Here is a 27,083-nt window from a genome sequence, read left to right as displayed (position 1 = left end):
ACGGGTTCCTCTCTTGGCAGGTCTAGGGGGGGAGTGTGTGGCCATCAGGTTCCGCTCCCCCCTGAACCCCCCTGGCTCTCCTCTTTCGGGAGGAGAGCGTTGTTGGCTCCCCTCTTCCGGTAGGGGAGCACAGTCTTTGGCTCCCAGTGCCTTGCTCGGGTGAGAACTCGGGCAGGTATTGAGGGTAAGATTGGGTCGCCTCTGGCTCCGGCTGGAGGTGGCTATTTGTCCCTGTGCCTCGCTGTGGCCTTCTGGCTCGGAGGGACGGGGAATGGTTTGGGGGACCCTTCTCCTTTTGGAGAGGGTTTCAAGAAGACCAGCATCCTAGTGCACTTTTTTTTGTGGCACTTGTCACTTTTTTAAGCGCACTCGGGTTTTGTACACGAATTCGGGCTTTCGATAAAAAAAAAAAAATCTGTTCTTATCAGTTTAATATCTGATACGTCCCCTATCTGGGGACCATATATTAAATGGATTTTTAGAACAGGGAGATGGAAAAAGAGCTTGCTCTGTCCACTCCACGCATTGACCTGGTATTGCAGTATCTCCAGGACCGGTGCACCCCTTCTTTAATGCAGTTTCTAAAATCAGAAAGAATTGAATTCAATGTTTTTTGTTCATTTTGCTTGTTTGTCGGATTTTGGGATGGACTCTTTGGCTTTGCTTTTCTTCTCCTCATTGGATTTTTCATGTTCAAAGTTGCAGAAGCCAGATTACAAGCTCATTTTGGTTCAACTTCAGCAACTGTGCATTGCATTGCCATGTAATGTGATGCAATGCTATCTTTCTAGCTCTCCCTTTTTACTTCCTTTTGGATAAACAGACATATTAGGCAAGCATTTTGGAGCTTTCACCTAAATAACTACAGGTGGTGAGATAAGCTGCACAATATAATTGACCTTTCAGTATATTGTTGCACACACACCATCTATTTAGCAAATGCCCTTGTTATCAACAGCAGCCTTTTAAACTCACCTGAGCTAACAGGTATGTGCGCTGGTTACTCTGCTGCGCTTAAAATTTATTTTTTGGTTTGCTACAATGCCTTTTCTGAAACGTTGTCTCCTTCTGCTGGAACACTGACTTCTTTCATTTAATGCCTGCAGACTATAAAAGAGAACCCAACCCAAAAAGTTTGGTTGATTAGTCTGTGGCATTCTGTTAAACTGTTGCTTATGGCGGTCTCTGTGAGCTTCTCAGCGACATTCAGCCAGCCAGGTATCCTGCCTGCAGTAGATGGAATGTGGCAATGGAACGCTGGCTGCGCGTCTCATAATAGGCTCTGAGCCTTTATATACCTGTGCACAGCAGCAGCCACCTTCAGTCTGCTGCTGGACAGCCAGCAGCAGCAGCAGCAGGAGAGGTATGTAATCAGGAGCCCTCCTGCTAAGGGTAGACAGTTGCTCGTTCCACCCCACCCCCCGCCTTAATTGGTTCTCCTCCCTTCCAACGGTGTTGAGGCGGGTGGGAACAGCAGGGGGTGAAGGTGCTGTGTTTAAAGAGGTGGAGTTATGCAGATCTAAAACGCGTGGATTGCAGCAGCAGCAAGCCGAAAAGTGCAGGCATGTAAGGGATCTAGAGGTTGACAACATGTCTTCTTAACGGGAGTCCAGGAGCTCATCTCCACAAATGGACTTTTCAGGATCCTTGGGTGGCTCCGTAGTTTGAAACCAATTCTGGTTATCGCTTCTCGGCCTTTTGGCTAAGATCAAGTGTAGTATCTGTTCTTATCAGTTTAATATCTGATACGTCCCCTATCTGGGGACCATATATTAAATGGATTTTTAGAACAGGGAGATGGAAAAAGAGCTTGCTCTGTCCACTCCACGCATTGACCTGGTATTGCAGTATCTCCAGGACCGGTGCACCCCTTCTTTAATGCAGTTTCTAAAATCAGAAAGAATTGAATTCAATGTTTTTTGTTCATTTTGCTTGTTTGTCGGATTTTGGGATGGACTCTTTGGCTTTGCTTTTCTTCTCCTCATTGGATTTTTCATGTTCAAAGTTGCAGAAGCCAGATTACAAGCTCATTTTGGTTCAACTTCAGCAACTGTGCATTGCATTGCCATGTAATGTGATGCAATGCTATCTTTCTAGCTCTCCCTTTTTACTTCCTTTTGGATAAACAGACATATTAGGCAAGCATTTTGGAGCTTTCACCTAAATAACTACAGGTGGTGAGATAAGCTGCACAATATAATTGACCTTTCAGTATATTGTTGCACACACACCATCTATTTAGCAAATGCCCTTGTTATCAACAGCAGCCTTTTAAACTCACCTGAGCTAACAGGTATGTGCGCTGGTTACTCTGCTGCGCTTAAAATTTCTTTTTTGGTTTGCTACAATGCCTTTTCTGAAACGTTGTCTCCTTCTGCTGGAACACTGACTTCTTTCATTTAATGCCTGCAGACTATAAAAGAGAACCCAACCCAAAAAGTTTGGTTGATTAGTCTGTGGCATTCTGTTAAACTGTTGCTTATGGCGGTCTCTGTGAGCTTCTCAGCGACATTCAGCCAGCCAGGTATCCTGCCTGCAGTAGATGGAATGTGGCAATGGAACGCTGGCTGCGCGTCTCATAATAGGCTCTGAGCCTTTATATACCTGTGCACAGCAGCAGCCACCTTCAGTCTGCTGCTGGACAGCCAGCAGCAGCAGCAGCAGGAGAGGTATGTAATCAGGAGCCCTCCTGCTAAGGGTAGACAGCTGCTCGTTCCACCCCACCCCCCGCCTTAATTGGTTCTCCTCCCTTCCAACGGTGTTGAGGCGGGTGGGAACAGCAGGGGGTGAAGGTGCTGTGTTTAAAGAGGTGGAGTTATGCAGATCTAAAACGCGTGGATTGCAGCAGCAGCAAGCCGAAAAGTGCAGGCATGTAAGGGATCTAGAGGTTGACAACATGTCTTCTTAACGGGAGTCCAGGAGCTCATCTCCACAAATGGACTTTTCAGGATCCTTGGGTGGCTCCGTAGTTTGAAACCAATTCTGGTTATCGCTTCTCGGCCTTTTGGCTAAGATCAAGTGTAGTATCTGTTCTTATCAGTTTAATATCTGATACGTCCCCTATCTGGGGACCATATATTAAATGGATTTTTAGAACAGGGAGATGGAAAAAGAGCTTGCTCTGTCCACTCCACGCATTGACCTGGTATTGCAGTATCTCCAGGACCGGTGCACCCCTTCTTTAATGCAGTTTCTAAAATCAGAAAGAATTGAATTCAATGTTTTTTGTTCATTTTGCTTGTTTGTCGGATTTTGGGATGGACTCTTTGGCTTTGCTTTACTTCTCCTCATTGGATTTTTCATGTTCAAAGTTGCAGAAGCCAGATTACAAGCTCATTTTGGTTCAACTTCAGCAACTGTGCATTGCATTGCCATGTAATGTGATGCAATGCTATCTTTCTAGCTCTCCCTTTTTACTTCCTTTTGGATAAACAGACATATTAGGCAAGCATTTTGGAGCTTTCACCTAAATAACTACAGGTGGTGAGATAAGCTGCACAATATAATTGACCTTTCAGTATATTGTTGCACACACACCATCTATTTAGCAAATGCCCTTGTTATCAACAGCAGCCTTTTAAACTCACCTGAGCTAACAGGTATGTGCGCTGGTTACTCTGCTGCGCTTAAAATTTCTTTTTTGGTTTGCTACAATGCCTTTTCTGAAACGTTGTCTCCTTCTGCTGGAACACTGACTTCTTTCATTTAATGCCTGCAGACTATAAAAGAGAACCCAACCCAAAAAGTTTGGTTGATTAGTCTGTGGCATTCTGTTAAACTGTTGCTTATGGCGGTCTCTGTGAGCTTCTCAGCGACATTCAGCCAGCCAGGTATCCTGCCTGCAGTAGATGGAATGTGGCAATGGAACGCTGGCTGCGCGTGTCATAATAGGCTCTGAGCCTTTATATACCTGTGCACAGCAGCAGCCACCTTCAGTCTGCTGCTGGACAGCCAGCAGCAGCAGCAGGAGAGGTATGTAATCAGGAGCCCTCCTGCTAAGGGTAGACAGCTGCTCGTTCCACCCCACCCCCCGCCTTAATTGGTTCTCCTCCCTTCCAACGGTGTTGAGGCGGGTGGGAACAGCAGGGGGTGAAGGTGCTGTGTTTAAAGAGGTGGAGTTATGCAGATCTAAAACGCGTGGATTGCAGCAGCAGCAAGCCGAAAAGTGCAGGCATGTAAGGGATCTAGAGGTTGACAACATGTCTTCTTAACGGGAGTCCAGGAGCTCATCTCCACAAATGGACTTTTCAGGATCCTTGGGTGGCTCCGTAGTTTGAAACCAATTCTGGTTATCGCTTCTCGGCCTTTTGGCTAAGATCAAGTGTAGTATCTGTTCTTATCAGTTTAATATCTGATACGTCCCCTATCTGTGGACCATATATTAAATGGATTTTTAGAACAGGGAGATGGAAAAAGAGCTTGCTCTGTCCACTCCACGCATTGACCTGGTATTGCAGTATCTCCAGGACCGGTGCACCCCTTCTTTAATGCAGTTTCTAAAATCAGAAAGAATTGAATTCAATGTTTTTTGTTCATTTTGCTTGTTTGTCGGATTTTGGGATGGACTCTTTGGCTTTGCTTTTCTTCTCCTCATTGGATTTTTCATGTTCAAAGTTGCAGAAGCCAGATTACAAGCTCATTTTGGTTCAACTTCAGCAACTGTGCATTGCATTGCCATGTAATGTGATGCAATGCTATCTTTCTAGCTCTCCCTTTTTACTTCCTCTTGGATAAACAGACATATTAGGCAAGCATTTTGGAGCTTTCACCTAAATAACTACAGGTGGTGAGATAAGCTGCACAATATAATTGACCTTTCAGTATATTGTTGCACACACACCATCTATTTAGCAAATGCCCTTGTTATCAACAGCAGCCTTTTAAACTCACCTGAGCTAACAGGTATGTGCGCTGGTTACTCTGCTGCGCTTAAAATTTCTTTTTTGGTTGGCTACAATGCCTTTTCTGAAACGTTGTCTCCTTCTGCTGGAACACTGACTTCTTTCATTTAATGCCTGCAGACTATAAAAGAGAACCCAACCCAAAAAGTTTGGTTGATTAGTCTGTGGCATTCTGTTAAACTGTTGCTTATGGCGGTCTCTGTGAGCTTCTCAGCGACATTCAGCCAGCCAGGTATCCTGCCTGCAGTAGATGGAATGTGGCAATGGAACGCTGGCTGCGCGTGTCATAATAGGCTCTGAGCCTTTATATACCTGTGCACAGCAGCAGCCACCTTCAGTCTGCTGCTGGACAGCCAGCAGCAGCAGCAGCAGGAGAGGTATGTAATCAGGAGCCCTCCTGCTAAGGGTAGACAGCTGCTCGTTCCACCCCACCCCCCGCCTTAATTGGTTCTCCTCCCTTCCAACGGTGTTGAGGCGGGTGGGAACAGCAGGGGATGAAGGTGCTGTGTTTAAAGAGGTGGAGTTATGCAGATCTAAAACGCGTGGATTGCAGCAGCAGCAAGCCGAAAAGTGCAGGCATGTAAGGGATCTAGAGGTTGACAACATGTCTTCTTAACGGGAGTCCAGGAGCTCATCTCCACAAATGGACTTTTCAGGATCCTTGGGTGGCTCCGTAGTTTGAAACCAATTCTGGTTATCGCTTCTCGGCCTTTTGGCTAAGATCAAGTGTAGTATCTGTTCTTATCAGTTTAATATCTGATACGTCCCCTATCTGGGGACCATATATTAAATGGATTTTTAGAACAGGGAGATGGAAAAAGAGCTTGCTCTGTCCACTCCACGCATTGACCTGGTATTGCAGTATCTCCAGGACCGGTGCACCCCTTCTTTAATGCAGTTTCTAAAATCAGAAAGAATTGAATTAAATGTTTTTTGTTCATTTTGCTTGTTTGTCGGATTTTGGGATGGACTCTTTGGCTTTGCTTTTCTTCTCCTCATTGGATTTTTCATGTTCAAAGTTGCAGAAGCCAGATTACAAGCTTATTTTGGTTCAACTTCAGCAACTGTGCATTGCATTGCCATGTAATGTGATGCAATGCTATCTTTCTAGCTCTCCCTTTTTACTTCCTTTTGGATAAACAGACATATTAGGCAAGCATTTTGGAGCTTTCACCTAAATAACTACAGGTGGTGAGATAAGCTGCACAATATAATTGACCTTTCAGTATATTGTTGCACACACACCATCTATTTAGCAAATGCCCTTGTTATCAACAGCAGCCTTTTAAACTCACCTGAGCTAACAGGTATGTGCGCTGGTTACTCTGCTGCGCTTAAAATTTCTTTTTTGGTTTGCTACAATGCCTTTTCTGAAACGTTGTCTCCTTCTGCTGGAACACTGACTTCTTTCATTTAATGCCTGCAGACTATAAAAGAGAACCCAACCCAAAAAGTTTGGTTGATTAGTCTGTGGCATTCTGTTAAACTGTTGCTTATGGCGGTCTCTGTGAGCTTCTCAGCGACATTCAGCCAGCCAGGTATCCTGCCTGCAGTAGATGGAATGTGGCAATGGAACGCTGGCTGCGCGTGTCATAATAGGCTCTGAGCCTTTATATACCTGTGCACAGCAGCAGCCACCTTCAGTCTGCTGCTGGACAGCCAGCAGCAGCAGCAGCAGGAGAGGTATGTAATCAGGAGCCCTCCTACTAAGGGTAGACAGCTGCTCGTTCCACCCCACCCCCCGCCTTAATTGGTTCTCCTCCCTTCCAACGGTGTTGAGGCGGGTGGGAACAGCAGGGGGTGAAGGTGCTGTGTTTAAAGAGGTGGAGTTATGCAGATCTAAAACGCGTGGATTGCAGCAGCAGCAAGCCGAAAAGTGCAGGCATGTAAGGGATCTAGAGGTTGACAACATGTCTTCTTAACGGGAGTCCAGGAGCTCATCTCCACAAATGGACTTTTCAGGATCCTTGGGTGGCTCCGTAGTTTGAAACCAATTCTGGTTATCGCTTCTCGGCCTTTTGGCTAAGATCAAGTGTAGTATCTGTTCTTATCAGTTTAATATCTGATACGTCCCCTATCTGGGGACCATATATTAAATGGATTTTTAGAACAGGGAGATGGAAAAAGAGCTTGCTCTGTCCACTCCACGCATTGACCTGGTATTGCAGTATCTCCAGGACCGGTGCACCCCTTCTTTAATGCAGTTTCTAAAATCAGAAAGAATTGAATTCAATGTTTTTTGTTCATTTTGCTTGTTTGTCGGATTTTGGGATGGACTCTTTGGCTTTGCTTTTCTTCTCCTCATTGGATTTTTCATGTTCAAAGTTGCAGAAGCCAGATTACAAGCTCATTTTGGTTCAACTTCAGCAACTGTGCATTGCATTGCCATGTAATGTGATGCAATGCTATCTTTCTAGCTCTCCCTTTTTACTTCCTTTTGGATAAACAGACATATTATGCAAGCATTTTGGAGCTTTCACCTAAATAACTACAGGTGGTGAGATAAGCTGCACAATATAATTGACCTTTCAGTATATTGTTGCACACACACCATCTATTTAGCAAATGCCCTTGTTATCAACAGCAGCCTTTTAAACTCACCTGAGCTAACAGGTATGTGCGCTGGTTACTCTGCTGCGCTTAAAATTTCTTTTTTGGTTTGCTACAATGCCTTTTCTGAAACGTTGTCTCCTTCTGCTGGAACACTGACTTCTTTCATTTAATGCCTGCAGACTATAAAAGAGAACCCAACCCAAAAAGTTTGGTTGATTAGTCTGTGGCATTCTGTTAAACTGTTGCTTATGGCGGTCTCTGTGAGCTTCTCAGCGACATTCAGCCAGCCAGGTATCCTGCCTGCAGTAGATGGAATGTGGCAATGGAACGCTGGCTGCGCGTGTCATAATAGGCTCTGAGCCTTTATATACCTGTGCACAGCAGCAGCCACCTTCAGTCTGCTGCTGGACAGCCAGCAGCAGCAGCAGCAGGAGAGGTATGTAATCAGGAGCCCTCCTGCTAAGGGTAGACAGCTGCTCGTTCCACCCCACCCCCCGCCTTAATTGGTTCTCCTCCCTTCCAACGGTGTTGAGGCGGGTGGGAACAGCAGGGGGTGAAGGTGCTGTGTTTAAAGAGGTGGAGTTATGCAGATCTAAAACGCGTGGATTGCAGCAGCAGCAAGCCGAAAAGTGCAGGCATGTAAGGGATCTAGAGGTTGACAACATGTCTTCTTAACGGGAGTCCAGGAGCTCATCTCCACAAATGGACTTTTCAGGATCCTTGGGTGGCTCCGTAGTTTGAAACCAATTCTGGTTATCGCTTCTCGGCCTTTTGGCTAAGATCAAGTGTAGTATCTGTTCTTATCAGTTTAATATCTGATACGTCCCCTATCTGGGGACCATATATTAAATGGATTTTTAGAACAGGGAGATGGAAAAAGAGCTTGCTCTGTCCACTCCACGCATTGACCTGGTATTGCAGTATCTCCAGGACCGGTGCACCCCTTCTTTAATGCAGTTTCTAAAATCAGAAAGAATTGAATTCAATGTTTTTTGTTCATTTTGCTTGTTTGTCGGATTTTGGGATGGACTCTTTGGCTTTGCTTTTCTTCTCCTCATTGGATTTTTCATGTTCAAAGTTGCAGAAGCCAGATTACAAGCTCATTTTGGTTCAACTTCAGCAACTGTGCATTGCATTGCCATGTAATGTGATGCAATGCTATCTTTCTAGCTCTCCCTTTTTACTTCCTCTTGGATAAACAGACATATTAGGCAAGCATTTTGGAGCTTTCACCTAAATAACTACAGGTGGTGAGATAAGCTGCACAATATAATTGACCTTTCAGTATATTGTTGCACACACACCATCTATTTAGCAAATGCCCTTGTTATCAACAGCAGCCTTTTAAACTCACCTGAGCTAACAGGTATGTGCGCTGGTTACTCTGCTGCGCTTAAAATTTATTTTTTGGTTTGCTACAATGCCTTTTCTGAAACGTTGTCTCCTTCTGCTGGAACACTGACTTCTTTCATTTAATGCCTGCAGACTATAAAAGAGAACCCAACCCAAAAAGTTTGGTTGATTAGTCTGTGGCATTCTGTTAAACTGTTGCTTATGGCGGTCTCTGTGAGCTTCTCAGCGACATTCAGCCAGCCAGGTATCCTGCCTGCAGTAGATGGAATGTGGCAATGGAACGCTGGCTGCGCGTGTCATAATAGGCTCTGAGCCTTTATATACCTGTGCACAGCAGCAGCCACCTTCAGTCTGCTGCTGGACAGCCAGCAGCAGCAGCAGCAGGAGAGGTATGTAATCAGGAGCCCTCCTGCTAAGGGTAGACAGCTGCTCGTTCCACCCCACTCCCCGCCTTAATTGGTTCTCCTCCCTTCCAACGGTGTTGAGGCGGGTGGGAACAGCAGGGGGTGAAGGTGCTGTGTTTAAAGAGGTGGAGTTATGCAGATCTAAAACGCGTGGATTGCAGCAGCAGCAAGCCGAAAAGTGCAGGCATGTAAGGGATCTAGAGGTTGACAACATGTCTTCTTAACGGGAGTCCAGGAGCTCATCTCCACAAATGGACTTTTCAGGATCCTTGGGTGGCTCCGTAGTTTGAAACCAATTCTGGTTATCGCTTCTCGGCCTTTTGGCTAAGATCAAGTGTAGTATCTGTTCTTATCAGTTTAATATCTGATACGTCCCCTATCTGGGGACCATATATTAAATGGATTTTTAGAACAGGGAGATGGAAAAAGAGCTTGCTCTGTCCACTCCACGCATTGACCTGGTATTGCAGTATCTCCAGGACCGGTGCACCCCTTCTTTAATGCAGTTTCTAAAATCAGAAAGAATTGAATTCAATGTTTTTTGTTCATTTTGCTTGTTTGTCGGATTTTGGGATGGACTCTTTGGCTTTGCTTTTCTTCTCCTCATTGGATTTTTCATGTTCAAAGTTGCAGAAGCCAGATTACAAGCTCATTTTGGTTCAACTTCAGCAACTGTGCATTGCATTGCCATGTAATGTGATGCAATGCTATCTTTCTAGCTCTCCCTTTTTACTTCCTTTTGGATAAACAGACATATTAGGCAAGCATTTTGGAGCTTTCACCTAAATAAGTACAGGTGGTGAGATAAGCTGCACAATATAATTGACCTTTTAGTATATTGTTGCACACACACCATCTATTTAGCAAATGCCCTTGTTATCAACAGCAGCCTTTTAAACTTACCTGAGCTAACAGGTATGTGCGCTGGTTACTCTGCTGCGCTTAAAATTTCTTTTTTGGTTTGCTACAATGCCTTTTCTGAAACGTTGTCTCCTTCTGCTGGAACACTGACTTCTTTCATTTAATGCCTGCAGACTATAAAAGAGAACCCAACCCAAAAAGTTTGGTTGATTAGTCTGTGGCATTCTGTTAAACTGTTGCTTATGGCGGTCTCTGTGAGCTTCTCAGCGACATTCAGCCAGCCAGGTATCCTGCCTGCAGTAGATGGAATGTGGCAATGGAACGCTGGCTGCGCGTGTCATAATAGGCTCTGAGCCTTTATATACCTGTGCACAGCAGCTGCCACCTTCAGTCTGCTGCTGGACAGCCAGCAGCAGCAGCAGCAGGAGAGGTATGTAATCAGGAGCCCTCCTGCTAAGGGTAGACAGCTGCTCGTTCCACCCCACCCCCCGCCTTAATTGGTTCTCCTCCCTTCCAACGGTGTTGAGGCGGGTGGGAACAGCAGGGGGTGAAGGTGCTGTGTTTAAAGAGGTGGAGTTATGCAGATCTAAAATGCGTGGATTGCAGCAGCAGCAAGCCGAAAAGTGCAGGCATGTAAGGGATCTAGAGGTTGACAACATGTCTTCTTAACGGGAGTCCAGGAGCTCATCTCCACAAATGGACTTTTCAGGATCCTTGGGTGGCTCCGTAGTTTGAAACCAATTCTGGTTATCGCTTCTCGGCCTTTTGGCTAAGATCAAGTGTAGTATCTGTTCTTATCAGTTTAATATCTGATACGTCCCCTATCTGGGGACCATATATTAAATGGATTTTTAGAACAGGGAGATGGAAAAAGAGCTTGCTCTGTCCACTCCACGCATTGACCTGGTATTGCAGTATCTCCAGGACCGGTGCACCCCTTCTTTAATGCAGTTTCTAAAATCAGAAAGAATTGAATTCAATGTTTTTTGTTCATTTTGCTTGTTTGTCGGATTTTGGGATGGACTCTTTGGCTTTGCTTTTCTTCTCCTCATTGGATTTTTCATGTTCAAAGTTGCAGAAGCCAGATTACAAGCTCATTTTGGTTCAACTTCAGCAACTGTGCATTGCATTGCCATGTAATGTGATGCAATGCTATCTTTCTAGCTCTCCCTTTTTACTTCCTTTTGGATAAACAGACATATTAGGCAAGCATTTTGGAGCTTTCACCTAAATAACTACAGGTGGTGAGATAAGCTGCACAATATAATTGACCTTTCAGTATATTGTTGCACACACACCATCTATTTAGCAAATGCCCTTGTTATCAACAGCAGCCTTTTAAACTCACCTGAGCTAACAGGTATGTGCGCTGGTTACTCTGCTGCGCTTAAAATTTCTTTTTTGGTTTGCTACAATGCCTTTTCTGAAACGTTGTCTCCTTCTGCTGGAACACTGACTTCTTTCATTTAATGCCTGCAGACTATAAAAGAGAACCCAACCCAAAAAGTTTGGTTGATTAGTCTGTGGCATTCTGTTAAACTGTTGCTTATGGCGGTCTCTGTGAGCTTCTCAGCGACATTCAGCCAGCCAGGTATCCTGCCTGCAGTAGATGGAATGTGGCAATGGAACGCTGGCTGCGCGTGTCATAATAGGCTCTGAGCCTTTATATACCTGTGCACAGCAGCAGCCACCTTCAGTCTGCTGCTGGACAGCCAGCAGCAGCAGCAGGAGAGGTATGTAATCAGGAGCCCTCCTGCTAAGGGTAGACAGCTGCTCGTTCCACCCCACCCCCCGCCTTAATTGGTTCTCCTCCCTTCCAACGGTGTTGAGGCGGGTGGGAACAGCAGGGGGTGAAGGTGCTGTGTTTAAAGAGGTGGAGTTATGCAGATCTAAAACGCGTGGATTGCAGCAGCAGCAAGCCGAAAAGTGCAGGCATGTAAGGGATCTAGAGGTTGACAACATGTCTTCTTAACGGGAGTCCAGGAGCTCATCTCCACAAATGGACTTTTCAGGATCCTTGGGTGGCTCCGTAGTTTGAAACCAATTCTGGTTATCGCTTCTCGGCCTTTTGGCTAAGATCAAGTGTAGTATCTGTTCTTATCAGTTTAATATCTGATACGTCCCCTATCTGGGGACCATATATTAAATGGATTTTTAGAACAGGGAGATGGAAAAAGAGCTTGCTCTGTCCACTCCACGCATTGACCTGGTATTGCAGTATCTCCAGGACCGGTGCACCCCTTCTTTAATGCAGTTTCTAAAATCAGAAAGAATTGAATTCAATGTTTTTTGTTCATTTTGCTTGTTTGTCGGATTTTGGGATGGACTCTTTGGCTTTGCTTTTCTTCTCCTCATTGGATTTTTCATGTTCAAAGTTGCAGAAGCCAGATTACAAGCTCATTTTGGTTCAACTTCAGCAACTGTGCATTGCATTGCCATGTAATGTGATGCAATGCTATCTTTCTAGCTCTCCCTTTTTACTTCCTTTTGGATAAACAGACATATTAGGCAAGCATTTTGGAGCTTTCACCTAAATAAGTACAGGTGGTGAGATAAGCTGCACAATATAATTGACCTTTCAGTATATTGTTGCACACACACCATCTATTTAGCAAATGCCCTTGTTATCAACAGCAGCCTTTTAAACTTACCTGAGCTAACAGGTATGTGCGCTGGTTACTCTGCTGCGCTTAAAATTTCTTTTTTGGTTTGCTACAATGCCTTTTCTGAAACGTTGTCTCCTTCTGCTGGAACACTGACTTCTTTCATTTAATGCCTGCAGACTATAAAAGAGAACCCAACCCAAAAAGTTTGGTTGATTAGTCTGTGGCATTCTGTTAAACTGTTGCTTATGGCGGTCTCTGTGAGCTTCTCAGCGACATTCAGCCAGCCAGGTATCCTGCCTGCAGTAGATGGAATGTGGCAATGGAACGCTGGCTGCGCGTGTCATAATAGGCTCTGAGCCTTTATATACCTGTGCACAGCAGCAGCCACCTTCAGTCTGCTGCTGGACAGCCAGCAGCAGCAGCAGCAGGAGAGGTATGTAATCAGGAGCCCTCCTGCTAAGGGTAGACAGCTGCTCGTTCCACCCCACCCCCCGCCTTAATTGGTTCTCCTCCCTTCCAACGGTGTTGAGGCGGGTGGGAACAGCAGGGGGTGAAGGTGCTGTGTTTAAAGAGGTGGAGTTATGCAGATCTAAAACGCGTGGATTGCAGCAGCAGCAAGCCGAAAAGTGCAGGCATGTAAGGGATCTAGAGGTTGACAACATGTCTTCTTAACGGGAGTCCAGGAGCTCATCTCCACAAATGGACTTTTCAGGATCCTTGGGTGGCTCCGTAGTTTGAAACCAATTCTGGTTATCGCTTCTCGGCCTTTTGGCTAAGATCAAGTGTAGTATCTGTTCTTATCAGTTTAATATCTGATACGTCCCCTATCTGGGGACCATATATTAAATGGATTTTTAGAACAGGGAGATGGAAAAAGAGCTTGCTCTGTCCACTCCACGCATTGACCTGGTATTGCAGTATCTCCAGGACCGGTGCACCCCTTCTTTAATGCAGTTTCTAAAATCAGAAAGAATTGAATTCAATGTTTTTTGTTCATTTTGCTTGTTTGTCGGATTTTGGGATGGACTCTTTGGCTTTGCTTTTCTTCTCCTCATTGGATTTTTCATGTTCAAAGTTGCAGAAGCCAGATTACAAGCTCATTTTGGTTCAACTTCAGCAACTGTGCATTGCATTGCCATGTAATGTGATGCAATGCTATCTTTCTAGCTCTCCCTTTTTACTTCCTCTTGGATAAACAGACATATTAGGCAAGCATTTTGGAGCTTTCACCTAAATAACTACAGGTGGTGAGATAAGCTGCACAATATAATTGACCTTTCAGTATATTGTTGCACACACACCATCTATTTAGCAAATGCCCTTGTTATCAACAGCAGCCTTTTAAACTCACCTGAGCTAACAGGTATGTGCGCTGGTTACTCTGCTGCGCTTAAAATTTCTTTTTTGGTTTGCTACAATGCCTTTTCTGAAACGTTGTCTCCTTCTGCTGGAACACTGACTTCTTTCATTTAATGCCTGCAGACTATAAAAGAGAACCCAACCCAAAAAGTTTGGTTGATTAGTCTGTGGCATTCTGTTAAACTGTTGCTTATGGCGGTCTCTGTGAGCTTCTCAGCGACATTCAGCCAGCCAGGTATCCTGCCTGCAGTAGATGGAATGTGGCAATGGAACGCTGGCTGCGCGTGTCATAATAGGCTCTGAGCCTTTATATACCTGTGCACAGCAGCAGCCACCTTCAGTCTGCTGCTGGACAGCCAGCAGCAGCAGCAGCAGGAGAGGTATGTAATCAGGAGCCCTCCTGCTAAGGGTAGACAGCTGCTCGTTCCACCCCACCCCCCGCCTTAATTGGTTCTCCTCCCTTCCAACGGTGTTGAGGCGGGTGGGAACAGCAGGGGGTGAAGGTGCTGTGTTTAAAGAGGTGGAGTTATGCAGATCTAAAACGCGTGGATTGCAGCAGCAGCAAGCCGAAAAGTGCAGGCATGTAAGGGATCTAGAGGTTGACAACATGTCTTCTTAACGGGAGTCCAGGAGCTCATCTCCACAAATGGACTTTTCAGGATCCTTGGGTGGCTCCGTAGTTTGAAACCAATTCTGGTTATCGCTTCTCGGCCTTTTGGCTAAGATCAAGTGTAGTATCTGTTCTTATCAGTTTAATATCTGATACGTCCCCTATCTGGGGACCATATATTAAATGGATTTTTAGAACAGGGAGATGGAAAAAGAGCTTGCTCTGTCCACTCCACGCATTGACCTGGTATTGCAGTATCTCCAGGACCGGTGCACCCCTTCTTTAATGCAGTTTCTAAAATCAGAAAGAATTGAATTCAATGTTTTTTGTTCATTTTGCTTGTTTGTCGGATTTTGGGATGGACTCTTTGGCTTTGCTTTTCTTCTCCTCATTGGATTTTTCATGTTCAAAGTTGCAGAAGCCAGATTACAAGCTCATTTTGGTTCAACTTCAGCAACTGTGCATTGCATTGCCATGTAATGTGATGCAATGCTATCTTTCTAGCTCTCCCTTTTTACTTCCTTTTGGATAAACAGACATATTAGGCAAGCATTTTGGAGCTTTCACCTAAATAACTACAGGTGGTGAGATAAGCTGCACAATATAATTGACCTTTCAGTATATTGTTGCACACACACCATCTATTTAGCAAATGCCCTTGTTATCAACAGCAGCCTTTTAAACTCACCTGAGCTAACAGGTATGTGCGCTGGTTACTCTGCTGCGCTTAAAATTTCTTTTTTGGTTTGCTACAATGCCTTTTCTGAAACGTTGTCTCCTTCTGCTGGAACACTGACTTCTTTCATTTAATGCCTGCAGACTATAAAAGAGAACCCAACCCAAAAAGTTTGGTTGATTAGTCTGTGGCATTCTGTTAAACTGTTGCTTATGGCGGTCTCTGTGAGCTTCTCAGCGACATTCAGCCAGCCAGGTATCCTGCCTGCAGTAGATGGAATGTGGCAATGGAACGCTGGCTGCGCGTGTCATAATAGGCTCTGAGCCTTTATATACCTGTGCACAGCAGCAGCCACCTTCAGTCTGCTGCTGGACAGCCAGCAGCAGCAGCAGCAGGAGAGGTATGTAATCAGGAGCCCTCCTGCTAAGGGTAGACAGCTGCTCGTTCCACCCCACCCCCCGCCTTAATTGGTTCTCCTCCCTTCCAACGGTGTTGAGGCGGGTGGGAACAGCAGGGGGTGAAGGTGCTGTGTTTAAAGAGGTGGAGTTATGCAGATCTAAAACGCGTGGATTGCAGCAGCAGCAAGCCGAAAAGTGCAGGCATGTAAGGGATCTAGAGGTTGACAACATGTCTTCTTAACGGGAGTCCAGGAGCTCATCTCCACAAATGGACTTTTCAGGATCCTTGGGTGGCTCCGTAGTTTGAAACCAATTCTGGTTATCGCTTCTCGGCCTTTTGGCTCAGACCTAGTGTTTGGACAAGAGGTTCCTTGTGTACTAGCCCTCGGCCTTCCAGCATCGCCACTTCGGTGGCTTAAGCTGGATGCTGCTATAGGGGGAGAGTGAGGAGGAAACGAGAAGGCGATTCCTGAAGCGACCATGGGTGTCAAGCTTCGCTTTGCCGGGACCGGGGTTCCCCGGGTCAAGAATGCTTTCCGTATCGAGGTCTCTGAGGAGAAGAAGGACCATTTCTCGTTGTCATACCTGGTCAACGCCATTTTCTATGAAATCCTGAAGATCCAGAAGTCGGAGATCATCTGTTTGCAGGAGTTCAGAAGGGAGCATAGGTACGTCTTGGTGCTTTCTTCTATGGCGGCTTGCCAAAACCTTTTCAAAACTCTTCAAGTCCTTTCAGAGCACCCTCAGCTGGATGGACTTATCTTCACTGTACTCTACTCTAAGGGGGATATCCCGGTGGTAGTATTCATGCACAACCCCTTTATCTCCCGGGATGATATCACTGCATTCCTGAGAAGACACTGCATTTTTGTGCAATTCTCCCATAAAATCTTAAATGGAGAAGGGCTGTGGACTGGGAAGTATAAATACTTTGTGAGGTTTGGGATAGACCCTCATGGTCCTGGAGGTATTCACTATCCTCCCCTGAACTTTACAATTGGAAGAGACTCTGGATATCTGTTTTTTCCCGAGGCGCCATTGTTCTGCAGGAGATGCAACATGTTCGGGCATATCCAGGATTTCTGCAAACAATTGCCAAACTGTAGAAAGTGCAACAAGTACGGTCATCTGGCGAAGGATTGTTCCAACCCGGTGGTATGTGATGCCTGCGGGGAGGAAGGACATGTGATTCGGGATTGTAAGGCTAAAGTCAAGCCTAGGTCCTTCTCCGAAGTGACCAAAGGTAAGCCTACTGTCCCTGATGTTACCCCACAGGTGACTACTGCAGAGATCAATGAGGAGACGGAGCCCCCTGAGGTTGAAGATCTGGTGGGTGAGGCCCAGACCCTGTTGGACCCTCCAGCCCCTGCTGGGCCAAGTATGGAGATCTCCGGGTTGGATGTGGACCTCCCTCATCAGTCCGAAATATGTGGTGAGGGTGACATGGATGTGTCTCTTGCTCGAACCCCTGCATTGTCCTGGGGTGCTACAGACGAAGAGGTGGCCAGGGATGGTGGCCAAGGAGACTTTACTTCTGGGAGGTCTTTTGATGATGATGATACTCCTGAACTGGCCAATAAAAAACCCAGACGAGAGTACTCACCTGCCAGCGGAGGGTGCGACAGTCCTGCAAGTGACCGCATTTACCCGCAGGATGTCTTCTCCCCTGATGCTCCTTACCTTGGCATTCCTGAGAGCATCAACACCTTTGGGGTGCTTTCCCAGTCTGATGATAATGGATGAGTATGGTGTGATCAACATTGAGTCATGTATTTCTTTTCTTTAATTAATGTCTTGCCAATCTGGTTGGGATGTAGTGTCCCTAAATGTAAGGCAGATCAGATCTAAAATCAGAAGAACAACTGTTCTGGACTACCTGAAACATTTAGGTGCTGATGTTTTTTGCCTTCAGGAGTGTGGGATTCAGGATGCTCCTTGTGACAAAGACTGGCCTTACGGACAGCATATCTGGTCAGGGTCTAATCATAATAAAAATGATGGGGTGGGGATATTAGTTGGGAATAAAGAAATCTCTATTGATAGTTATATTGTGGTGGAGGTGGGCCGATGTTTAATTGCATTTTTGAGTTATAGAGGGTGGCGGGTCAGAATTATTAATTTATATTGCCCTACAGGGAAGGAAGAGCGGCTTGCTCTTCTTGAAAAATTAAGTTTTTTTCTTCCAGGGAAATCTCCCACTATTTTTGTTGGGGACGTTAATTGTGTCACAGAAGGAAAGTGTGACATAACAGGAAAGAAATTGTCCCATTTAATTTGTGATTTTTCCTTTTTAGATGCAGCAGTTATTGTTCTTGGCATGCCACCACCGCCGACATACCATGCTGACCGTGGTGAGATTCATTCCAGAATTGATTTAATGTTATTTTCTAAAAATATGGTATGTTTGGATTTTTCTCAACAAAAGGTACCTTTTTCGGACCATGAATGTTTGAGAGGCGTGTTTTGTGCGAATGGTGACCAAGTGTATGGCGGTGGGGTATGGAAGTTGAATGCAAGGCTGTTAGAGGATGATGAGGTGATGAATGAGTTTAATGTAAAGTATGAAAGATGGAGAATGCGTAAGAAGGATTTTGTGTGTGTTCTTGACTGGTGGGACTGGGTGAAAGTGCAATTTAAAACTTTCTTCAAAAAGTGGGGCTATATAAAAGCTGCCAGATATAGGAATAGGTTTAATGACCTTAATAGACGGATTGACTGGTTGAGAAAGTGTGTTGCAAGTGGTTTGGAGATGTCTGATCAACTTACTGAGGCTAAGAATGAATTGAAGCGTGTGTTGGATGAGAAAGGAAAGGAAATTATATATCGTACTAAAATTGAGCACCTGGAGAAAAATGAGAAGTGTACGAGGTTCTTTTTTAAAAAAATGAATGGTAGGAAGACTGATATGAATGAAGTTGTGAATGAAAGTGGAACCAACTGTATGGGTGAGGATGTGCTGAAAGAAGTGAATAGGTTTTATAGCAAGTTGTATGATGAGAAATGGATTGACTCTGGGCTTGTGTCATATGTTCTGAATGGTGTGGAGAAAAAACTTGATTCTGAGGAGCGTGATCTGTTGTGTGAGGATGTAGTTCTGGATGAAGTGAAGAATGTGGTGTGGAGTGCTAAAAAGAGTAAGACTCCTGGGAAAGATGGTATACCTGTAGAGTTGTATGTGAAAGCATGGGAAGTTTTGGGAACAGATTTGACTGAGGTATGTAAGTATATGTGGGTGAATGGTAGGTTGTGTGAATCAATGAAAGAAGGAGTGGTTGTGCTTGTGTATAAAAAGGGTGAGAGGAAACGTTTGGAAAACTGGAGACCAATAACACTGCTGAATTCGGATTATAAGGTCTACAGTAAGTTACTGGCAAATCGTATGCGTGAAGTGATTGGTAGTGTTGTGGAGGAGGACCAAGTATGTGCAGTGCCTGGAAGAAGTATGAGTGATAACTTGTTATTGTTGAGAGATATGATTGGGGATTGCAAGGATAGAAAGCAGAAATGTATGACTTTAGCTATTGATTTTGAGAAGGCGTTTGACAGGGTTTCGCATGTGTTTCTGTTTAAAGTACTGGAAAGAATGGGGTTTCCTAGAGAATTTGTGAATTGTGTAAAATCATTGTATGATTGTGTGTCAAGTGAGTTCTTGGTTAATGGGTGGCTGTGTGACAAAGTGAAGATTAGGTCAGGAGTAAGGCAGGGGTGTCCTATGTCCCCCGTCTTATTTGTATGTGTAATAGAACCATTGTTATGTTTGATTAGACGGGATAAAATGATGAGAGGTTTGTTGGTGCCTGGTAGTGGTGGTAAGCATGTGAAAGTGTTAGGTTATATGGATGATGTTGTGGTTGTGAGTGAAAGTATGGCTTCTTTGAGTAGAATTAAATTGCTTTTGGATTTTTTTGTTGGTGCGTCTGGTTTTAGGGTAAATTGGAATAAATGTAGTTTTAAATGTTTTGGAGATAGTAGTATTCGTATGGATGGTGTAAAGTGTGAAGTGGGTGCAATCAAGATTTTGGGCGTATTATTTAATGATGACTTAAAAGGGAATGAAAGTTGGGAAGAGTGTGGTATGCGGGTTGAACGTAAATTGAATTTTTGGCGAATGAGAGAATTGACTCTGCGTGGTAAGGTATTAATTATCAAAGCAGTGATTCTCCCTATCCTGCTTTATGTGGCGACTGTTTTTCCTTCTCCTTACAGGAAAATTAAGAGAATAGAGAAGTTGGTATTCACATTCCTGTGGTGTAGTAAGATGGAGAAGTTGAAGCGGGAGAGCCTTTTTAAGGCTTGTCAGCATGGTGGGCTGGCCTTTCCCAATATTGAAGTTTTTTTAGGCCTTAATTATATTAAGACTGTGGTTATTTTGCTGGGTAAAGGCAATAAAGGTGCTTTTATGGCTAATTATTCTGCTGGATGGATGTTGTATGGGTTATGCTGGAGGAAGAGAGATGCGAGTGTGCCTGTGGCCTTTAAGTGTCCTGTTTGGTATGAGGTGATTGAGAAATTTGTGAGAAAGCATGATTTGTTGAGTGTGGGAATGAATGATTTTAGAATGACCAAGAATGTGGTGAAAAGAATGAGTGCAAATGAGGTAGAGTGTAATATTGTTGGGCTGAGAGGGAATGAGGTTTCAGATGCATGGAAGAAGTTAGATACGTATGGGATGTCAAACAAACAGAAGGATGTGGTGTGGATGACTTTACATAATATTTTACCTGTGAGAGAAGTGCAGAAGAAAAGAGAGTTGATAAGAACAGATGTGTGTCCGAGAGTGGGATGTGGTGGTTGTGAGACTGTGAGGCATGTTATGTGGGATTGTGAGTACGCGTACAGTGTGTGGAAGTGTGTAGGTGGATTGTGTAAGGGTTTAGCAGGCGTGAATTTTGTGGATTGGCGTGTGGCGATGTTTGGAATTGGTGCGTGTAGTCGGTCTAAAGATAGAATTTTATGGTTGATAATGGCTTGTGTGATGGAGAGTTTGTGGGATGCAAGGAACCTTGGACTTTTCAAGAGGAAATCTTTATCAGTGAATGAATGTGTTAGACTTATTCTTTCAAGACTATACCTGATATATAAGTTGGACAGCAGAGGCGGTGGTGGCACAGATGCCGAAGGGATTTGGAAATTTAAAAAGTGGCATTACCTTATCAAATACCAGTGATTTTTTTCTTTGTGATTCCTTGAAGTTTCTGCATTTGTGTTACGTAAAGGATGTTCCCTTGTGATTATATTTCGTCTTATACTACTGCTGAATAAATAGAACCATGATGATGAGAAGTTTTAAGTAGCAAATTTTGGAGAAATTCATACTGTTTGCTAAGAAACTAAACTGAATGGTTTAAAAAAAAAAAAAAAAAAAAAAAAAAAAAAAAAATCTGTTCTTATCAGTTTAATATCTGATACGTCCCCTATCTGGGGACCATATATTAAATGGATTTTTAGAACAGGGAGATGGAAAAAGAGCTTGCTCTGTCCACTCCACGCATTGACCTGGTATTGCAGTATCTCCAGGACCGGTGCACCCCTTCTTTAATGCAGTTTCTAAAATCAGAAAGAATTGAATTCAATGTTTTTTGTTCATTTTGCTTGTTTGTCGGATTTTGGGATGGACTCTTTGGCTTTGCTTTTCTTCTCCTCATTGGATTTTTCATGTTCAAAGTTGCAGAAGCCAGATTACAAGCTCATTTTGGTTCAACTTCAGCAACTGTGCATTGCATTGCCATGTAATGTGATGCAATGCTATCTTTCTAGCTCTCCCTTTTTACTTCCTTTTGGATAAACAGACATATTAGGCAAGCATTTTGGAGCTTTCACCTAAATAACTACAGGTGGTGAGATAAGCTGCACAATATAATTGACCTTTCAGTATATTGTTGCACACACACCATCTATTTAGCAAATGCCCTTGTTATCAACAGCAGCCTTTTAAACTCACCTGAGCTAACAGGTATGTGTGCTGGTTACTCTGCTGCGCTTAAAATTTCTTTTTTGGTTTGCTACAATGCCTTTTCTGAAACGTTGTCTCCTTCTGCTGGAACACTGACTTCTTTCATTTAATGCCTGCAGACTATAAAAGAGAACCCAACCCAAAAAGTTTGGTTGATTAGTCTGTGGCATTCTGTTAAACTGTTGCTTATGGCGGTCTCTGTGAGCTTCTCAGCGACATTCAGCCAGCCAGGTATCCTGCCTGCAGTAGATGGAATGTGGCAATGGAACGCTGGCTGCGCGTGTCATAATAGGCTCTGAGCCTTTATATACCTGTGCACAGCAGCAGCCACCTTCAGTCTGCTGCTGGACAGCCAGCAGCAGCAGCAGCAGGAGAGGTATGTAATCAGGAGCCCTCCTGCTAAGGGTAGACAGCTGCTCGTTCCACCCCACCCCCCGCCTTAATTGGTTCTCCTCCCTTCCAACGGTGTTGAGGCGGGTGGGAACAGCAGGGGGTGAAGGTGCTGTGTTTAAAGAGGTGGAGTTATGCAGATCTAAAACGCGTGGATTGCAGCAGCAGCAAGCCGAAAAGTGCAGGCATGTAAGGGATCTAGAGGTTGACAACATGTCTTCTTAACGGGAGTCCAGGAGCTCATCTCCACAAATGGACTTTTCAGGATCCTTGGGTGGCTCCGTAGTTTGAAACCAATTCTGGTTATCGCTTCTCGGCCTTTTGGCTAAGATCAAGTGTAGTATCTGTTCTTATCAGTTTAATATCTGATACGTCCCCTATCTGGGGACCATATATTAAATGGATTTTTAGAACAGGGAGATGGAAAAAGAGCTTGCTCTGTCCACTCCACGCATTGACCTGGTATTGCAGTATCTCCAGGACCGGTGCACCCCTTCTTTAATGCAGTTTCTAAAATCAGAAAGAATTGAATTCAATGTTTTTTGTTCATTTTGCTTGTTTGTCGGATTTTGGGATGGACTCTTTGGCTTTGCTTTTCTTCTCCTCATTGGATTTTTCATGTTCAAAGTTGCAGAAGCCAGATTACAAGCTCATTTTGGTTCAACTTCAGCAACTGTGCATTGCATTGCCATGTAATGTGATGCAATGCTATCTTTCTAGCTCTCCCTTTTTACTTCCTTTTGGATAAACAGACATATTAGGCAAGCATTTTGGAGCTTTCACCTAAATAACTACAGGTGGTGAGATAAGCTGCACAATATAATTGACCTTTCAGTATATTGTTGCACACACACCATCTATTTAGCAAATGCCCTTGTTATCAACAGCAGCCTTTTAAACTCACCTGAGCTAACAGGTATGTGCGCTGGTTACTCTGCTGCGCTTAAAATTTCTTTTTTGGTTTGCTACAATGCCTTTTCTGAAACGTTGTCTCCTTCTGCTGTAACACTGACTTCTTTCATTTAATGCCTGCAGACTATAAAAGAGAACCCAACCCAAAAAGTTTGGTTGATTAGTCTGTGGCATTCTGTTAAACTGTTGCTTATGGCGGTCTCTGTGAGCTTCTCAGCGACATTCAGCCAGCCAGGTATCCTGCCTGCAGTAGATGGAATGTGGCAATGGAACGCTGGCTGCGCGTGTCATAATAGGCTCTGAGCCTTTATATACCTGTGCACAGCAGCAGCCACCTTCAGTCTGCTGCTGGACAGCCAGCAGCAGCAGCAGCAGGAGAGGTATGTAATCAGGAGCCCTCCTGCTAAGGGTAGACAGCTGCTCGTTCCACCCCACCCCCCGCCTTAATTGGTTCTCCTCCCTTCCAACGGTGTTGAGGCGGGTGGGAACAGCAGGGGGTGAAGGTGCTGTGTTTAAAGAGGTGGAGTTATGCAGATCTAAAACGCGTGGATTGCAGCAGCAGCAAGCCGAAAAGTGCAGGCATGTAAGGGATCTAGAGGTTGACAACATGTCTTCTTAACGGGAGTCCAGGAGCTCATCTCCACAAATGGACTTTTCAGGATCCTTGGGTGGCTCCGTAGTTTGAAACCAATTCTGGTTATCGCTTCTCGGCCTTTTGGCTAAGATCAAGTGTAGTATCTGTTCTTATCAGTTTAATATCTGATACGTCCCCTATCTGGGGACCATATATTAAATGGATTTTTAGAACAGGGAGATGGAAAAAGAGCTTGCTCTGTCCTCTCAACGCATTGACCTGGTATTGCAGTATCTCCAGGACCGGTGCACCCCTTCTTTAATGCAGTTTCTAAAATCAGAAAGAATTGAATTCAATGTTTTTTGTTCATTTTGCTTGTTTGTTGGATTTTGGGATGGACTCTTTGGCTTTGCTTTTCTTCTCCTCATTGGATTTTTCATGTTCAAAGTTGCAGAAGCCAGATTACAAGCTCATTTTGGTTCAACTTCAGCAACTGTGCATTGCATTGCCATGTAATGTGATGCAATGCTATCTTTCTAGCTCTCCCTTTTTACATCCTTTTGGATAAACAGACATATTAGGCAAGCATTTTGGAGCTTTCACCTAAATAACTACAGGTGGTGAGATAAGCTGCACAATATAATTGACCTTTCAGTATATTGTTGCACACACACCATCTATTTAGCAAATGCCCTTGTTATCAACAGCAGCCTTTTAAACTCACCTGAGCTAACAGGTATGTGCGCTGGTTACTCTGCTGCGCTTAAAATTTCTTTTTTGGTTTGCTACAATGCCTTTTCTGAAACGTTGTCTCCTTCTGCTGGAACACTGACTTCTTTCATTTAATGCCTGCAGACTATAAAAGAGAACCCAACCCAAAAAGTTTGGTTGATTAGTCTGTGGCATTCTGTTAAACTGTTGCTTATGGCGGTCTCTGTGAGCTTCTCAGCGACATTCAGCCAGCCAGGTATCCTGCCTGCAGTAGATGGAATGTGGCAATGGAACGCTGGCTGCGCGTGTCATAATAGGCTCTGAGCCTTTATATACCTGTGCACAGCAGCAGCCACCTTCAGTCTGCTGCTGGACAGCCAGCAGCAGCAGCAGCAGGAGAGGTATGTAATCAGGAGCCCTCCTGCTAAGGGTAGACAGCTGCTCGTTCCACCCCACCCCCCGCCTTAATTGGTTCTCCTCCCTTCCAACGGTGTTGAGGCGGGTGGGAACAGCAGGGGGTGAAGGTGCTGTGTTTAAAGAGGTGGAGTTATGCAGATCTAAAACGCGTGGATTGCAGCAGCAGCAAGCCGAAAAGTGCAGGCATGTAAGGGATCTAGAGGTTGACAACATGTCTTCTTAACGGGAGTCCAGGAGCTCATCTCCACAAATGGACTTTTCAGGATCCTTGGGTGGCTCCGTAGTTTGAAACCAATTCTGGTTATCGCTTCTCGGCCTTTTGGCTAAGATCAAGTGTAGTATCTGTTCTTATCAGTTTAATATCTGATACGTCCCCTATCTGGGGACCATATATTAAATGGATTTTTAGAACAGGGAGATGGAAAAAGAGCTTGCTCTGTCCTCTCAACGCATTGACCTGGTATTGCAGTATCTCCAGGACCGGTGCACCCCTTCTTTAATGCAGTTTCTAAAATCAGAAAGAATTGAATTCAATGTTTTTTGTTCATTTTGCTTGTTTGTTGGATTTTGGGATGGACTCTTTGGCTTTGCTTTTCTTCTCCTCATTGGATTTTTCATGTTCAAAGTTGCAGAAGCCAGATTACAAGCTCATTTTGGTTCAACTTCAGCAACTGTGCATTGCATTGCCATGTAATGTGATGCAATGCTATCTTTCTAGCTCTCCCTTTTTACATCCTTTTGGATAAACAGACATATTAGGCAAGCATTTTGGAGCTTTCACCTAAATAACTACAGGTGGTGAGATAAGCTGCACAATATAATTGACCTTTCAGTATATTGTTGCACACACACCATCTATTTAGCAAATGCCCTTGTTATCAACAGCAGCCTTTTAAACTCACCTGAGCTAACAGGTATGTGCGCTGGTTACTCTGCTGCGCTTAAAATTTCTTTTTTGGTTTGCTACAATGCCTTTTCTGAAACGTTGTCTCCTTCTGCTGGAACACTGACTTCTTTCATTTAATGCCTGCAGACTATAAAAGAGAACCCAACCCAAAAAGTTTGGTTGATTAGTCTGTGGCATTCTGTTAAACTGTTGCTTATGGCGGTCTCTGTGAGCTTCTCAGCGACATTCAGCCAGCCAGGTATCCTGCCTGCAGTAGATGGAATGTGGCAATGGAACGCTGGCTGCGCGTGTCATAATAGGCTCTGAGCCTTTATATACCTGTGCACAGCAGCAGCCACCTTCAGTCTGCTGCTGGACAGCCAGCAGCAGCAGCAGCAGGAGAGGTATGTAATCAGGAGCCCTCCTGCTAAGGGTAGACAGCTGCTCGTTCCACCCCACCCCCCGCCTTAATTGGTTCTCCTCCCTTCCAACGGTGTTGAGGCGGGTGGGAACAGCAGGGGGTGAAGGTGCTGTGTTTAAAGAGGTGGAGTTATGCAGATCTAAAACGCGTGGATTGCAGCAGCAGCAAGCCGAAAAGTGCAGGCATGTAAGGGATCTAGAGGTTGACAACATGTCTTCTTAACGGGAGTCCAGGAGCTCATCTCCACAAATGGACTTTTCAGGATCCTTGGGTGGCTCCGTAGTTTGAAACCAATTCTGGTTATTGCTTCTCGGCCTTTTGGCTAAGATCAAGTGTAGTATCTGTTCTTATCAGTTTAATATCTGATACGTCCCCTATCTGGGGACCATATATTAAATGGATTTTTAGAACAGGGAGATGGAAAAAGAGCTTGCTCTGTCCACTCCACGCATTGACCTGGTATTGCAGTATCTCCAGGACCGGTGCACCCCTTCTTTAATGCAGTTTCTAAAATCAGAAAGAATTGAATTCAATGTTTTTTGTTCATTTTGCTTGTTTGTCGGATTTTGGGATGGACTCTTTGGCTTTGCTTTTGTTCTCCTCATTGGATTTTTCATGTTCAAAGTTGCAGAAGCCAGATTACAAGCTCATTTTGGTTCAACTTCAGCAACTGTGCATTGCATTGCCATGTAATGTGATGCAATGCTATCTTTCTAGCTCTCCCTTTTTACTTCCTTTTGGATAAACAGACATATTAGGCAAGCATTTTGGAGCTTTCACCTAAATAACTACAGGTGGTGAGATAAGCTGCACAATATAATTGACCTTTCAGTATATTGTTGCACACACACCATCTATTTAGCAAATGCCCTTGTTATCAACAGCAGCCTTTTAAACTCACCTGAGCTAACAGGTATGTGCGCTGGTTACTCTGCTGCGCTTAAAATTTCTTTTTTGGTTTGCTACAATGCCTTTTCTGAAACGTTGTCTCCTTCTGCTGGAACACTGACTTCTTTCATTTAATGCCTGCAGACTATAAAAAAGAACCCAACCCAAAAAGTTTGGTTGATTAGTCTGTGGCATTCTGTTAAACTGTTG

The 27,083-nt window shown here is 44.4% G+C and overlaps 17 non-coding genes across 17 annotated transcripts; all 17 read left to right on the top strand.

The window, feature by feature from the left end:
* Positions 1-382: 382 nt before the first annotated feature.
* On the top strand, positions 383-567 carry LOC141244220 (U2 spliceosomal RNA). Its single transcript, XR_012308180.1, has one exon. It is a non-coding gene; the product is annotated as a U2 spliceosomal RNA (small nuclear RNA).
* A 1,115-nt stretch (positions 568-1,682) lies between these two features.
* On the top strand, positions 1,683-1,873 carry LOC141244283 (U2 spliceosomal RNA). Its single transcript, XR_012308218.1, has one exon. It is a non-coding gene; the product is annotated as a U2 spliceosomal RNA (small nuclear RNA).
* A 1,115-nt stretch (positions 1,874-2,988) lies between these two features.
* Positions 2,989-3,179, top strand: LOC141244282 (U2 spliceosomal RNA). The gene has a single exon (XR_012308217.1). It is a non-coding gene; the product is annotated as a U2 spliceosomal RNA (small nuclear RNA).
* Positions 3,180-4,291: 1,112 nt separating this feature from the next.
* LOC141244200 (U2 spliceosomal RNA) lies at positions 4,292-4,482 on the top strand. Its single transcript, XR_012308161.1, has one exon. It is a non-coding gene; the product is annotated as a U2 spliceosomal RNA (small nuclear RNA).
* Positions 4,483-5,597: 1,115 nt separating this feature from the next.
* On the top strand, positions 5,598-5,788 carry LOC141244281 (U2 spliceosomal RNA). Its single transcript, XR_012308216.1, has one exon. It is a non-coding gene; the product is annotated as a U2 spliceosomal RNA (small nuclear RNA).
* A 1,115-nt stretch (positions 5,789-6,903) lies between these two features.
* On the top strand, positions 6,904-7,094 carry LOC141244280 (U2 spliceosomal RNA). Its single transcript, XR_012308215.1, has one exon. It is a non-coding gene; the product is annotated as a U2 spliceosomal RNA (small nuclear RNA).
* Positions 7,095-8,209: 1,115 nt separating this feature from the next.
* On the top strand, positions 8,210-8,400 carry LOC141244279 (U2 spliceosomal RNA). The gene has a single exon (XR_012308214.1). It is a non-coding gene; the product is annotated as a U2 spliceosomal RNA (small nuclear RNA).
* A 1,115-nt stretch (positions 8,401-9,515) lies between these two features.
* On the top strand, positions 9,516-9,706 carry LOC141244278 (U2 spliceosomal RNA). The gene has a single exon (XR_012308213.1). It is a non-coding gene; the product is annotated as a U2 spliceosomal RNA (small nuclear RNA).
* Positions 9,707-10,821: 1,115 nt separating this feature from the next.
* On the top strand, positions 10,822-11,012 carry LOC141244275 (U2 spliceosomal RNA). Its single transcript, XR_012308211.1, has one exon. It is a non-coding gene; the product is annotated as a U2 spliceosomal RNA (small nuclear RNA).
* Positions 11,013-12,124: 1,112 nt separating this feature from the next.
* LOC141244274 (U2 spliceosomal RNA) lies at positions 12,125-12,315 on the top strand. Its single transcript, XR_012308210.1, has one exon. It is a non-coding gene; the product is annotated as a U2 spliceosomal RNA (small nuclear RNA).
* A 1,115-nt stretch (positions 12,316-13,430) lies between these two features.
* LOC141244273 (U2 spliceosomal RNA) lies at positions 13,431-13,621 on the top strand. Its single transcript, XR_012308209.1, has one exon. It is a non-coding gene; the product is annotated as a U2 spliceosomal RNA (small nuclear RNA).
* Positions 13,622-14,736: 1,115 nt separating this feature from the next.
* Positions 14,737-14,927, top strand: LOC141244272 (U2 spliceosomal RNA). Its single transcript, XR_012308208.1, has one exon. It is a non-coding gene; the product is annotated as a U2 spliceosomal RNA (small nuclear RNA).
* Positions 14,928-21,060: 6,133 nt separating this feature from the next.
* Positions 21,061-21,254, top strand: LOC141244232 (U2 spliceosomal RNA). Its single transcript, XR_012308186.1, has one exon. It is a non-coding gene; the product is annotated as a U2 spliceosomal RNA (small nuclear RNA).
* A 1,115-nt stretch (positions 21,255-22,369) lies between these two features.
* On the top strand, positions 22,370-22,560 carry LOC141244271 (U2 spliceosomal RNA). The gene has a single exon (XR_012308207.1). It is a non-coding gene; the product is annotated as a U2 spliceosomal RNA (small nuclear RNA).
* Positions 22,561-23,675: 1,115 nt separating this feature from the next.
* Positions 23,676-23,866, top strand: LOC141244198 (U2 spliceosomal RNA). The gene has a single exon (XR_012308159.1). It is a non-coding gene; the product is annotated as a U2 spliceosomal RNA (small nuclear RNA).
* Positions 23,867-24,981: 1,115 nt separating this feature from the next.
* On the top strand, positions 24,982-25,172 carry LOC141244196 (U2 spliceosomal RNA). The gene has a single exon (XR_012308158.1). It is a non-coding gene; the product is annotated as a U2 spliceosomal RNA (small nuclear RNA).
* Positions 25,173-26,287: 1,115 nt separating this feature from the next.
* LOC141244180 (U2 spliceosomal RNA) lies at positions 26,288-26,478 on the top strand. Its single transcript, XR_012308143.1, has one exon. It is a non-coding gene; the product is annotated as a U2 spliceosomal RNA (small nuclear RNA).
* Positions 26,479-27,083: the final 605 nt, after the last annotated feature.

Source organism: Phyllobates terribilis, unplaced genomic scaffold (genome assembly GCF_046119375.1).
Source record: "Phyllobates terribilis strain yellow unplaced genomic scaffold, ASM4611937v1 Scaffold_1512__1_contigs__length_269417, whole genome shotgun sequence".
NCBI classification, from domain to species: domain Eukaryota; kingdom Metazoa; phylum Chordata; class Amphibia; order Anura; family Dendrobatidae; genus Phyllobates; species Phyllobates terribilis.
This window is presented reverse-complemented; position numbering and strand designations above follow the sequence as displayed.